The sequence below is a fragment of the Myodes glareolus genome, chromosome 5, assembly GCF_982192425.1.
Source record: "Myodes glareolus chromosome 5, mMyoGla1.1, whole genome shotgun sequence".
NCBI classification, from domain to species: Eukaryota; Metazoa; Chordata; class Mammalia; order Rodentia; family Cricetidae; genus Myodes; species Myodes glareolus.
This window is the reverse complement of record NC_142030.1, coordinates 77,141,261-77,154,937: the sequence shown is the minus strand read 5'-3', so window position 1 is coordinate 77,154,937 and position 13,677 is coordinate 77,141,261. Positions and strand designations below refer to the sequence as shown.

Sequence of the window (13,677 nt, the reverse complement as noted above, 5' to 3'; positions counted from 1 at the left end):
TCCTTTTTCTTTTACTTTAAATAATTAAAATGTCACATGCATTCAACTTTGAGTTCAGCTCAACTTGGTATTGGGATAATGTTTCTACAATGCCATCATCTTTACCTTAATGGCAGTTCACTAAGATGGCAAAAACACCTGAGAAATAAAAGTTTAAGAACACTCTTTTTTGTTTGCTAGCTTTAAGTAAGGGTTAAATCAGTGAGAATTTGCATTGATATTAAGCTATCCAAATCTAGTTTTATGAAGAAAGATGATTAATATTCTACATGTCACAGAGATACAAGAAGGCAACTTCTTTTCACCACATCTGATTATTATTGAGATTAATAGTAAAATATGGGAGCAGTTCTTCCCAGAGAGGTGAGTGGGTGCTAGCCTGGGCAGCCTGCCTGCCTCTCCAGGAAGGGAGGACAGCCCTTCCCCCCTCAGCTTCTGCGGCAGGGTCTTCCTTGTTCCAAGGGACCCCTCCCCTCCCCCCACTGCTGCGGGCCCTTTGTCTCCTGGGTCCTGGGAAGACCAGCTAGCCCTGTTGCCCTGCTGAGGAGTTCTTCCCAGAGAGGGCTGAGGAGCTCTATCCAGAGAGTGCTGTGAAGTCCTACCCAGAGAGTGCTGAGGAGTTCTATCCAGAAAGTGCTGAGGAGTTTCATCCAGAGTGGGGGAGATGGGCAGGCGCCAATGCAAGAATTCCTCCAACAACCTGAAAGGCAACATGACATCGCCAGAATCCAGGGAGCTCGAAACTAGAAGAATTGAACACCCTACTCCAGAAGAAATAGAAGAAATCGACTCTAAGCGCTTCTTTATGAAAATAATAGAGGAACTTAAACAGGAGGTGAAAATCTGCCGTAAAGAAATGGAAGATAAGTATAACAAAAAAATTGAGGAAATGAGTAAAGAATTGGAAGAGAAATATACCAAAAAGTTTGAAGAAATGAGTAAATCCGTAAATGAAATTCTGGGAAACCAAGAAAAAACAATCAAACAGGTAATAGAAACAGTTCAAGATTTGAAAACTGAAATGGAGTCAATGAAGAAATCACAAACCGAGGGCCGGCTGGCTATGGAAAATCTGGGTAAACGAACAGAGACTTCAGAAACAAGCTTAACCAATAGAATACAAGAGATAGAAGAGAGAATCTCAGACTCTGAGGACACCATAGAGAAATTAAACACTCTGTCCAAAGAAAACAGCAAATCCAACAAATTCTCATCACAAAACATTCAGGAACTGTGGGACACAATAAAAAAACCAAATCTAAGAATAATAGGAGTAGAAGAAGGAGAAGAATTGCATTTCAAAGGTCCAGAAAATATACTCAACAAAATTATAGAAGAAAACTTTCCCATCCTAAAGAACGATATTCCTATGAAGGTTCAAGAAGCATACAGAACACCGAATAGATTGGATCAGAAAAAAACATCCCCTCGTCATATAATAATCAAAACACAAAGCATTCAGACTAAAGAAAGGATATTGAAAGCTGCAAAGGAAAAAGGTCAAGTAACTTATAAAGGTAAACCTATCAGACTTACACCAGACTTCTCGATGGAAACCATGAAAGCCAGAAGGTCCTGGATAGAGGTACTGCAGAAACTAAGAGACAATGGATGCAAACCCAGACTACTTTACCCAGCCAAGCTATCATTCACTATCAACGGAGAAAACAAAATATTCCAGGATAAAAACAATTTTAAACAATACGTAGCTACAAATCCAGCCTTACAGAGAATACTAGAAGGAAAATCACAACCCAAGGAATCCAACATTCCCAACACTGCCTACATTAACTCAGACATCTAGCGACCCTTCACAAGCACAACTCAAAGAAGGAAAACACATACACGCTACTACCCAAAAAAATGACCAGATTCATCGATCACTGGTCATTAATATCACTTAATATCAATGGTCTCAACTCACCTATAAAGAGGCACAGACTTAGAGATTGGATACGAAAACAGGATCCAACATTCTGCTGTCTACAAGAAACACACCTCAACCACAAAGACAGACACCTACTCAGAGTAAAGGGTTGGGAAAAGGTTTTCCAAGCAAATGGACCTAAGAAACAAGCGGGTGTGGCCATTCTAATATCTAACAAAATCGACTTCAAACTAAAATCAATCAGAAGAGATGGAGATGGACATTTCATACTCATAACAGGAACAATTCATCAGGAAGAAGTCTCAATCTTGAATATCTATGCCCCTAATATAAAGGCACCCACATATGTAAAAGAAACTCTTCTAGAACTCAAGGCAGTCATCAAACCACACACACTAATAGTAGGAGACTTCAACACTCCTCTCTCACCAATGGACAGGTCAAACAGACAGAAACCTAACAGAGAAATAAGAGATTTACTGGAGGTACTGAATCAAATGGACTTAACAGACATCTATAGAACACTCCACCCAAATAGGAAAGAGTATACCTTCTTCTCTGCAGCTCATGGAACCTTCTCGAAAATTGACCACATACTTGGTAACAAAGCAAACTTCCACAGATACAAAAAAATATTAGTGACCACCTGTGTCTTGTCAGATCACCATGGATTAAAATTAGAATTCAACAACAATGGTACCCCCAGGAAGCCAACAAACTCATGGAAGTTGAACAGTCAACTACTAAATCACCCCTGGGTCAAGGAAGAAATAAAGAAAGAAATTAAAGTCTTCCTTGAATATAATGAAAACAAAGACACAACGTATTCAAACCTATGGGACACTATGAAAGCAGTGCTAAGAGGAAAGTTCATAGCACTAAGTGCCCACCTAAAGAAAACAGAGAAAGTACACATTGGAGACTTAACAACACACTTGAAAGCTCTAGAAAAAAAAGAAGCTGATTTACCCAGGAGGAGTAGAAGACTGGAAATGATCAAACTGAGGGCTGAAATCAACAAAATAGAAACACAGAAAACAATTCAAAGAATCAATGAAGCAAAAAGCTGGTTCTTGGAGAAAATCAACAAGATTGACAAACCCCTATCCAAACTAATCAAACGGCAGAGAGAGAACTTGCAAATTAATAGGATCAGAAATGAAAAGGGGGACATAACCACAGACACAGAGGAAATTCAGAGAATCATTAGATCTTACTACGAAAGTTTATATGCCACAAAGTTGGAAAATGTAAAAGAAATGGACATTTTTTTAGATAAGTACCATATACCATAGTTGAACCAAGACCAGGTGAACAATCTAAATAGACCTGTTAGTCGTGAAGAACTAGAAGCTGTTATCAAAAATCTTACTACCAAAAAAAGCCCAGGACCAGATGGTTTCAATGCAGAATTCTACCAGAACTTTCAGGAAGAGCTAATACCTATACTCCTTAATGTATTCCACAATATAGAAACAGAAGAGTCACTGCCTAACTCCTTTTATGAAGCTACAGTTACCCTAATACCAAAACCACACAAAGACACAACCAAGAAAGAGAATTACAGGCCAATCTCACTCATGAACTTCGACGCGAAAATTCTCAATAAAATACTGGCAAACCGAATCCAAGAGCACATTAGAAAAATTATCCATTATGATCAAGTCGGCTTCATTCCAGAGATGCAGGGCTGGTTCAACATACGCAAATCTATCAATGCAATCCATCATATAAATAAACTGAAAGAAAAAAACCATATGATCATCTCACTAGATGCTGAAAAAGCATTTGACAAAATTCAACACCCATTTATGATAAAGGTGTTGGAGAGACTGGGGATACAAGGATCATACCTAAATATAATAAAAGCAATATACAGCAAGCCGACAGCTAACATCAAACTGAATGGAGAGAAACGAAAAGCCTTTCCACTAAAATCAGGAACACGACAAGGCTGTCCACTCTCTCCATACCTCTTCAATATAGTGCTTGAAGTTCTAGCAATAGCAATAAGACAACATAAGGGGATCAAGGGGATTCGAATTGGAAAGGATGAAGTTAAACTTTCGTTATTTGCTGACGATATGATAGTGTACATAAGCGACCCCAAAAACTCTACCAAAGAACTCCTACAGCTGATAAACACCTTTAGTAACGTGGCAGGATACAATATCAACTCCAAAAAATCAGTGGCCCTCCTATACACAAAGGATAAAGAAGCAGAGAGGGAAATCAGAGAAGCATCACCCTTCATGATAGCCACAAATAGCATAAAATATCTTGGGGTTACTCTAACCAAGGAAGTGAAAGACCTATTTGACAAGAACTTTAAGTCTTTGAAGAAAGAAATTGAGGAGGATACCAGAAAATGGAAAGACCTCCCCTGCTCTTGGATTGGGAGAATCAACATAGTAAAAATGGCAATTCTACCAAAAGCAAGCTATAGATTCAATGCAATCCCCATCAAAATCCCATCAAACTTCTTCACAGACCTTGAGAGAACAATAATCAAGTTTATATGGCAAAACAAAAAACCCAGGATAGCCAAAACAATCTTATACAATAAAAGAACTTCTGGAGGCATTACCATCCCTGACTTCAAACTCTATTATAGAGCTACAGTATTGAAAACAGCTTGGTATTGGCATAAGAACAGAGAAGTCGACTTATGGAATCGAATAGAAGACCCAGATATTAACCCACAAACTTATGAACACCTAATTTTCGACAAGGGAGCTAAAGGTATACAATGGAAGAAGGAAAGCATCTTTAACAAATGGTGCTGGCATAACTGGATGTCAACCTGTAAAAAAATGAAAGTAGATCCATATCTATCACCATGCACAAAAATCAAGTCCAAATGGATTAAAGACATCAACATTAATCCGTCCACTTTGAACCTGATAGAAGAGAAAGTGGGAAGTAGTCTACAAGATTTAGGCACAGGAGGCCTCTTCCTAAGTAGGACCCCAGCAGCACAGACAATTAGAGAAACAATGAATAAATGGGATCTACTGAAACTGGGAAGCTTCTGTAAAGCAAAGGACACTGTCAGTAGGACAAAAAGGCTGCCTTCTGACTGGGAGAAGATCTTCACCAACCCCTCATCAGACAAAGGTCTGATCTCCAAAATATACAAAGAACTCAAGAAACTAGGCACTAAAACTCTAATTAACCCAATTAAAAAATGGGGTACTGAACTTAACAGAGAATTCACAACAGATGAACTTCGAATGGCCAGAAGACACTTAAGGTCATGCTCAACCTCCCTAGAGATCAGGGAAATGCAAATCAAAACCACTTTGAGATACCATCTTACACCTGTCAGAATAGCTAAAGTCAAAAACACCAATGATAGCCTATGCTGGAGAGGATGTGGGGTGAGGGGAACACTCATCCATTGTTGGTGGGAATGCAAACTCGTGCAGCCACTGTGGAAAGCAGTGTGGCGGTTTCTCAGGAAACTGGGAGTCAACCTCCCTCAGGACCCAGCAATACCACTCTTGGGAATATACCCTAAAGATTCCCTAACATACTACAAAAGCATTTGTTCTACTATGTTCATAGCTGCACTATTTGTAATAGCCAGATCATGGAAACAGCCTAGGTGCCCCTCAATAGAAGAATGGTTAAAAAAGGTGTGGAACATATATACATTAGAGTTTTACTCGGCGGTAAAAAACAATGACATCTTGAATTTTGCATGCAAATGGATGGAAATAGAAAACGCTTTTCTGAGTGAGGTAAGCCAGACCCAAAAAGAGGAACACGGTATGTATTCACTCATAAGTGGATTCTAACCATAATTAAAGGTCTTTGAGCCTATTATTCGTGATCCTAGAGAAGCTAAATAAGAAGATGAACCTGATGAAGATTATTTAGCTATCCACCAGGAGGTAGGAAATATACATGAGTCCCAGGTAACCTCGGGTGCATAGGGGGGTGGGAGGGTCGATGGAGGGGGAGAGGACTAGAGAGAAGGGAGTAGGGGAGGAACGGGGAAAGCTTGGTGGCCGGGGATGGGGGGGGAGGGAGGTAGGATGAATATGGGATCAGGGAACAATATATTTCAACTAAGGGAGCCATTTTAGGGTTTACAGGAGACTTGATTATATGTGGGATCCCAGGTCCAAGGAGAAATCCCCCTGATTGCTCTCTGGACAGAGGAGAGGGTGCCTGAATCGGCCGTGGCCCATGACCATACTGATGTATATTTTGCTTATCACCATAGATCCTTCCTCTGGCGAAGGACGGCTAAGAAGCGGAATTTTATTCTGGATCAGACAAATGTGTCTGCTGCTGCCCAGCGGAGGAAAATGTGCCTGTTTGCAGGCTTCCAGCGGAAAGCTGTTGTCGTTTGCCCAAAAGATGAAGACTATAAGCAGAGGACACAGAAGAAAGCAGAAGTAGAGGGGAAAGACCTCCCAGAACATGCTGTCCTTAAAATGAAAGGAAACTTCACCCTGCCAGAGTTTGCTGAATGCTTTGATGAAATAACCTATGTTGAACTTCAGAAGGAGGAAGCCCAAAAGCTTTTGGAGCAATATAAAGAAGAAAGCAAAAAGGCGCTCCCAAATGAGGAGCAGAAGGAGGAAGAACATGAAAAACGAAATCAGTACTACGAGGGATGCTATCACCCACTGATACAAGGGAACGGATCTGATGAGAGTTTACCAAGGCCAGTTGGACTGGGACTGAAAGAGGACGTGATCTAACCAGACTCTCCGAATTTGGCCGGATTCTCTGACTGTGGCTGACCCAAAGTCTTTCTGAAAAGCCATTGACTATGACACTGGGACCTGTTTCCTCTACATATAATGGATTTTGGGGATCCAGTCTGTTTGGACACTCATCTTCCTGGACCTGGAGGGAGGGGGAAGGAACTGGAACTTCCCACAGGGCAGGAAACCCTGACTGCCCTGGGGGACGAAGAGGGAGGAGGAGGGGGAGTAGGGGGAGTGGGAGGGTGTTGGGAGGGGGGGTGGAAATGGAAACTTTTATAATTTAATAAAATTTACTAAAAAAAAAAAAAAAAAAAAAGGCGCTCCCACCAGAAAAGAAGCAAAACACTGGCTCAAAGAAGAGCAATAAAAATAAGAGTGGCAAGAACCAGTTCAACAGAGGTGGTGGCCATAGAGGACGTGGAGGATTCAACATGCGAGGTGGCAATTTCAGAGGTGGAGCTCCTGGGAATCGTGGCGGATATAATAGGAGAGGCAATATGCCACAGAGAGGTGGCGGTGGTGGAAGTGGTGGAATAGGCTATCCATACCCCCGTGGCCCTGTTTTTCCTGGCCGAGGTGGTTACTCAAACAGAGGGAATTACAACAGAGGTGGAATGCCCAACAGAGGGAACTATAACCAGAACTTCAGAGGACGAGGAAACAATCGTGGCTACAAAAACCAATCTCAGGGCTACAACCAGTGGCAGCAGGGTCAATTCTGGGGTCAGAAGCCATGGAGTCAGCATTATCACCAAGGATATTATTGAATACCCAAATAAAACGAACTGATACATATTTCTCCAAAACCTTCACAAGAAGTCGACTGTTTTCTTTAGTAGGCTAACTTTTTAAACATTCCACAAGAGGAAGTGCCTGCGGGTTCCTTTTTTTAGAAGCTTTGTGGGTTGATTTTTTTTCTTTTCTTTTTTGTACATTTTTAATTGCAGTTTTAAAGTGAATCGTAAGAGAACCTCAGCATTGTGCACGATAAGAGAATGTGTCAGTATTTCAGGGTTCTACATTTTATCTGTAAAATGTGACTTTTTTTTTAATCACAACAAAAGTAAAATGTTGCTTTGTAAAAAAAAAGATAGTAAAATATGTGCTTTTAAATATATGTGATGGCTAACAATAAAGCATTCAGTAAGCTTGCCTGGCATCCTGATTTCAATCCCCATGCAAAGATGGAAGTCAAAAACCTGTTACACAAAGTGGTTCTGTGTTCTTTAGGGGTTCACATTGGCATAAGTGTGCCTGAGACAGATAGGTAGAGAGAGGGGAGAGACAGAGAGACAGAGAGAGAAAAATGAAATGCAAAACATAAAGTCTGTTAAGTCATTGGTTTGGCTGATAAAAGGATGAAAGCAATAGTAAAACCTTTATCTCAAGTCCCTACCTTTGAGAATTTCTAGAAAAATAAATTTCTATTCCTAATAAAACATGATCATTGAGAGATACAGCTTGTATATTTTGTGCTTGCAGCTACAGAAAATCTATATAACTTTAAACAATTTCAAAGCTATAACTTAAGAGGGAAAACATAAACATGAAATAATAATTCCAAGAAATACACCCCAAAATAGAAACAAATACAAATTCAAATTTCTAGGATCTCAGAGATTAGTATAGGGTAGAAACCAAAATTTCTAATCCTGATTGTTTTGTCCCCCACAAGATTCATGTCTTCCCTTGAGAAGGGTTGAAGACAAAAGACAAACTATGGATAGTAGTATCTTGATAAGATTCATCAGAATGAGGTGTATTATTACTTATATTCTGTGATAATACAATGAGAAGTTACCTTCTGAGAGTCAAAAACAAGATCTTCACTAAACAGTAAATTGACTGACACCTTGATCTTGTAATTCTTCAGTACTAAGAGAAATTGCTTGCTATAATTTATAAGCCCACTGTCTTATGCTATATTTTTACAACAGCACTATTGATCTAAGACATATAGGTATGTCAAATTCAAGTTTCAGAAAATGAAATGAAAAAAGATATTTTTAAAATATAGTCTGAATAAAAATATATTGGAAACAAAGAAGCAAATCAAACAAGGTTAATATGCTATTTGAATGCCATGCATATTAGAAAATTCAAAATTTAGTAAAAAAAATTCAATGATGAAGGAGGGTCATCTGTCTATGTGTTACTTTCATTGGTTAATAAAGAAACTGCTTTGCCTGATAGGTAAGAACATAGGTGGGTGGAGTAGACAGAATAGAATGCTGGGAAAAAGGGAAGTGAGGCAGATGCCATGATTAACCTTCCCGAGATGGAAGCTGGCTATCTTCATGCTGATAAGCCACAACCTCGTGGTAGTTTACAGATTATTAGATATTGGTTAATCAAGAAGTGAGAGTTAGCCAATAAGAGGCTACAGATAATGGGCCAGGCAGTGTTTAAATGAATACAGTTTCCTTGTAATTATTTCGGGTGTAAACTAGCCGGGAGCCGGGTGGCGGGAATACGGCCCGCTGCTCCTTCTACATTTCTCAACTAAATTTCCCTTTGAAATCTGTGAACAAAATAAGGGATTTTCACTAAACACTAAATTGACTGACACCTTTTTAAAACTCTCTAACAAAAACTGAGAAAATTCTTCTCCTTCTTCTTCTTCTTCTTCTTCTTCTTCTTCTTCTTCTTCTTCTTCTTCTTCTTCTTCTTCTTCTTCTTCTTTTTATTTTTATTCATTTAATTATTATACTTTGGGGTTTGTTGAGATAGGGTTTCACTTTAGCTGTCAAGCCTGTCCTGGAACTCACTCTGTAGACTAGCCTGCCCTCAAAATCACCTAGATTCACATGCCTCTGCCTCCCGAGTACTGGGACTAAAGAATGAAAGGTGTGCACCACCACCGCCCTGTGTAAGAAAATTCTTGATTAGAAAATTTTTGTTGTTTACTGTTTAAAGTCCTTCAAAAAGGAAGCTAGTTAAGAAACCCTTATATAATACGAAGGAGAAAACTAGGGATAGAATTATGACAGCAGAAATAAAACATTTACTTTTCTTAATCTTATTATTCAAAATAGATCCTTCTCTCATATAAGACATTCCAAACAAAGTTTCTCCTTGCTCTGTCCTCACAGCTTCTACTACTTTCCCAGATCTACTCCTCCCCATTTCCTCTTCAGAATATAGCAGGACTCCAAGAGAGAAAAGCAAGTCAGGACAAACTAAGGTACAATAAGACAAGGAGAAAGTTCTTATAGTGTGGTTAGACAAAGCAACAAAAAAGCAGGAAGAATTTCAAGAGTCAGCAAAAGAGTCAAAGATAAACCTTCAACGACTGTTAGGAGAACCACAAAAACATCAAGCTCACAGCCATAACATATGTAGAAGTCCTGGAAAAGACTAATGCAAGCCCTGTTCTTGTCATTTCTGTCTCTGTGTGCCTATGTGAGCCCTGCATAATTGATTCAGTGGATCATTTTCTCCTGCTGTCTTTTTCCCTCTGAGTCTTACAGTCTTTCTTTCCACTCTTTCACTGACTTCCCAGATCTCCAAGGGTAAAGACCCTATTGAAAACCTTCAGTTTAGATTCTCTCTCCAGATAATGTCTACCTATATTTTTTCATTTTTAATTAATACAAATGACTGAAAATTCAGTAAAAGAATATGGTAATGTAATTATTAGTGTATTGCCAAATGGTAACTATGTTGTTTTCCTTGGGAGGATGATGTTGGATATTATGTGTAAAGAGGATTGGAAAATGCATTAATATAAAACACCTATCATAACTTGATGCTGCATAGCATTATTTAAAGTTGGAGTTGTTATCATTAAAACTGTATGCTAACAAATCTACAGTAGTATATTCTCCTTTAAAAATCCAGGACCTCTTCTAAGGTGAAAAACACCAGACATATATAAACAATATCCATGCAAACATCCTTTAAGTTAACAGAGAAAGATCCAAAATAAAAGTTTCACACATATATCAATATGCAAAGAAACAGGCTTTAGAAAAAAATTGGGGAATCACAGATAACAATAAACAATTGAAAATAAAAGAGAAACATTCAAGAGAGCAAAATAAACTTTGGTGTGTATGTATATATATATATATATATATATATATATGTATGTATAATAGATACAAAATACATCATTAATGATCAATAAGGATAAGCTAGAACTTGGAGGGAAAACATGCCAACTATTACTACTTGGAACTTTAACACATCTCTTTTAGTACACTATATGCCAAGCAGGGAGAAAATGAGTAATAAATCTGATATGAACAATAATTTTAATCAAATTATTTTCATTTGTATTTATTGACTATGTTTTTCAGCATAGGAAAATATATCATAATATATTATTGTCATAATTATGCTGTGATTATAATTTTTGGTGATGAAAGTTGAAAGGCATGCCTTCAAATTCCATGAAGGGTCCACAATAGAAACATAATCTATCACTGTGAATGATGATTCTGGTTCCCTATATGCTGCAATGTCTATCTAGGTTATAAAATATAAACTCACTTTCTGCTTTCAATGTAATATTCCCTATGGGAAATTTTCATTTCACATTCTGTGTACAGTAATGTATTTGTACTTATAGTCTACCCAATTCTTTAGATCACAGATATGGTATCAACAGAAATTCTGCTTGGAAAACAAGGGTTCTTCTTCAATTTATTTGTTTGACAGTACTTTCATAGTAACATAAAATCTTTATTACTTCTTCACACTTGAAGTTATAATCCTTATTTTTGTTCAGAATTACCACATGAGACTTGGTGAACTTTTTCAATTAAGAGCATAACTTTTTACCTTACATTCAAATGTTGAATTTGTACTCACTTTGCACCATGCTTCATTCTTCTAGTAAAGTCCCTTCTGAATCCTTCTCACTAATCCTCAATATTTCCTGTACTAGCCCTAGACTCTAGAATTTCACCACGGAATTCTGGTCCCTTTGTATTGGAAAATAGTTTTCTGGATACCTTGATGCCAAATAAGGTCATACCTACTGGAAGAAGAATACACTTAGGCATTCTCAGCAGAAAAAGACCCAAATACGCTATAACATTGAATTCCGTTCTGTGAAAGACATCAGTAAAACACAAATGTGTATCAAGCACAGACTTGTGTTAACAAGTTTCTGTGTAATAACTGAAAATTATAAGTGAATTACTAAGAACTCTGCCTTTCCTGCTTGATTTTCCAGAAAAATCATACCAAATATTTTTTAAAAAATAAAGTATATCCACAAAACAATTAGTATATTACTAGAAATTTTGCAAGTAGAGATTATGACAAAAATAAAAAAGAAAAATAAATTGTTCATATATTCTGGGAATTATCATAGTAGCAATATCTATTAACTCAACTCAACATTCTATTTTTCCATATACAAAACTCTCCAGGCCAGGAGATTTGACAACAGTCAGAACTGTCACATGGACAATATTGGTAAAACTCTAATCTGTGTTTGTAAAATTCTAATCTCACTTACATAAAAGAAACTTGACATTATTTTTCTCTCTTATTTACTGTGAATAGCTATAAGGAAAACTCTTGAGACTTCATGGATCAAGGACAGCAGAGCCTGTATCTCTTCCTGAGATGGATAGTCAAAGCCAACCCAAAAACCCATTCTGTCCTTGACCCAACAGGAAAATTATAAACTTCTCCTACTTGAGTCATTCTCTGCTAGAGCTCTTTGTTCAGCCATAATTTTTACTAGCATAATAATGCCTTTTATGCTATACATTTTATGTAATACATACGCCAATTTGATATCTGACTAGAATAATCTATTTTCATTTTAATGATCACAAAATTCACACTTTACAAATTACAGAATTCCTGCATTTATTGATCATTTTACTGGGGTCTGAACTGCATTTTACAGGGCTATTTTTCAGAAGTGTAATCTGTATCCTTGTTTATGGCTTCAAAGTGTTTTGCTGCAATTCTTTTGATGTAGCTTTTTCTGAATTTCACATCCAAGTATATGGAGTAATCAAAATAACCATTAGTTACTCTCTGTCATAGCAATAACACAGAACTGTGATTATTTCACTACCTAAGCTGTTTGGCTCTATACTAAATGACTCCATATAGCTATAATTTTTATTTTTATGTCACTCTCAAAATCAGTACTACTATTTGAGTACATAGGAGCTCTTGTAATTGTTATAATGCTCTTTTGTTCTTTAGTACATATCACCCTCAGTTACAAGGGGAAGAGAGAAGAAAACCATCCACTACTAGGCTTTGCCTGATTTAATTGTATTTTTACTAAGATTTACTTAATACAGTATCTTGGAAAATAAATACATGAATTCTTTACACCCCTATCCCATATTGCTTGAACAAAAATATTAATTCTTCTGAAAAGGAGGTACTCGAGGATTATTGTTCATCTTCTTGCACATATCATGAGCAAATAATTTTGAAAACATTATCTTGATCTTTTTAAAGTTTAGTTAATATTAAATGATAACAGAATAGGTCAATATTTTCTCAATGGATATGTCTTGACTTATGCTCATTTAGTTTAAAATGATCGAGTTTATTTTACACATTTAGTTCAGTTATTGGACTGAAATTGTTTTAAGGTAAAGCTCTTTTAAAAATTCTAATCTTACTTGCTTAAAAGAAACTTATCTTACTATTCTTACTTCTAATTTCTGTGAATAGTTTTACAAAGAAAACCATTCAGACTTCTTGGATCAAGGACAGCAAAGTCTATAACTATTCCTGAGATAGCTAGTCAAAGCCAACCCACATACCCATTATGTCCATGAAACAATTGTGTACTAATAGACTTATCCTGCTTGTTGGTGCCAAATTCCTGAGATGCAGCAATATAAAACTTAAGCAATAATGTATGATTGTTATTGGGAAGTATTTGTTCTTTTCTTTTATTATTATCTTAGCACTCCTACAATTTAGTTCACACTATTCCAGTAAGATACTACATTTCTCTAAAATATGAACTTGATTCTGCAAAGGTGCCTAATAATTTTCAAGACTCTTCAACAACAACAACAAAATTGAAGAAGAAAACAAAAAGACACTTGTTTCAAAACTTACTGAATTTTA

General features: G+C 37.2%; 1 pseudogene across 1 annotated transcript; it reads left to right on the top strand.

Moving 5' to 3' along the window:
- The first annotated feature begins 253 nt into the window (after positions 1 to 253).
- LOC148122116 (heterogeneous nuclear ribonucleoprotein U pseudogene) lies at positions 254 to 7,418 on the top strand (annotated as a pseudogene). Its single transcript, XR_015737953.1, has 3 exons — positions 254 to 363; positions 6,120 to 6,453; positions 6,930 to 7,418. The product of XR_015737953.1 is annotated as a heterogeneous nuclear ribonucleoprotein U pseudogene (transcript).
- Positions 7,419 to 13,677: the final 6,259 nt, after the last annotated feature.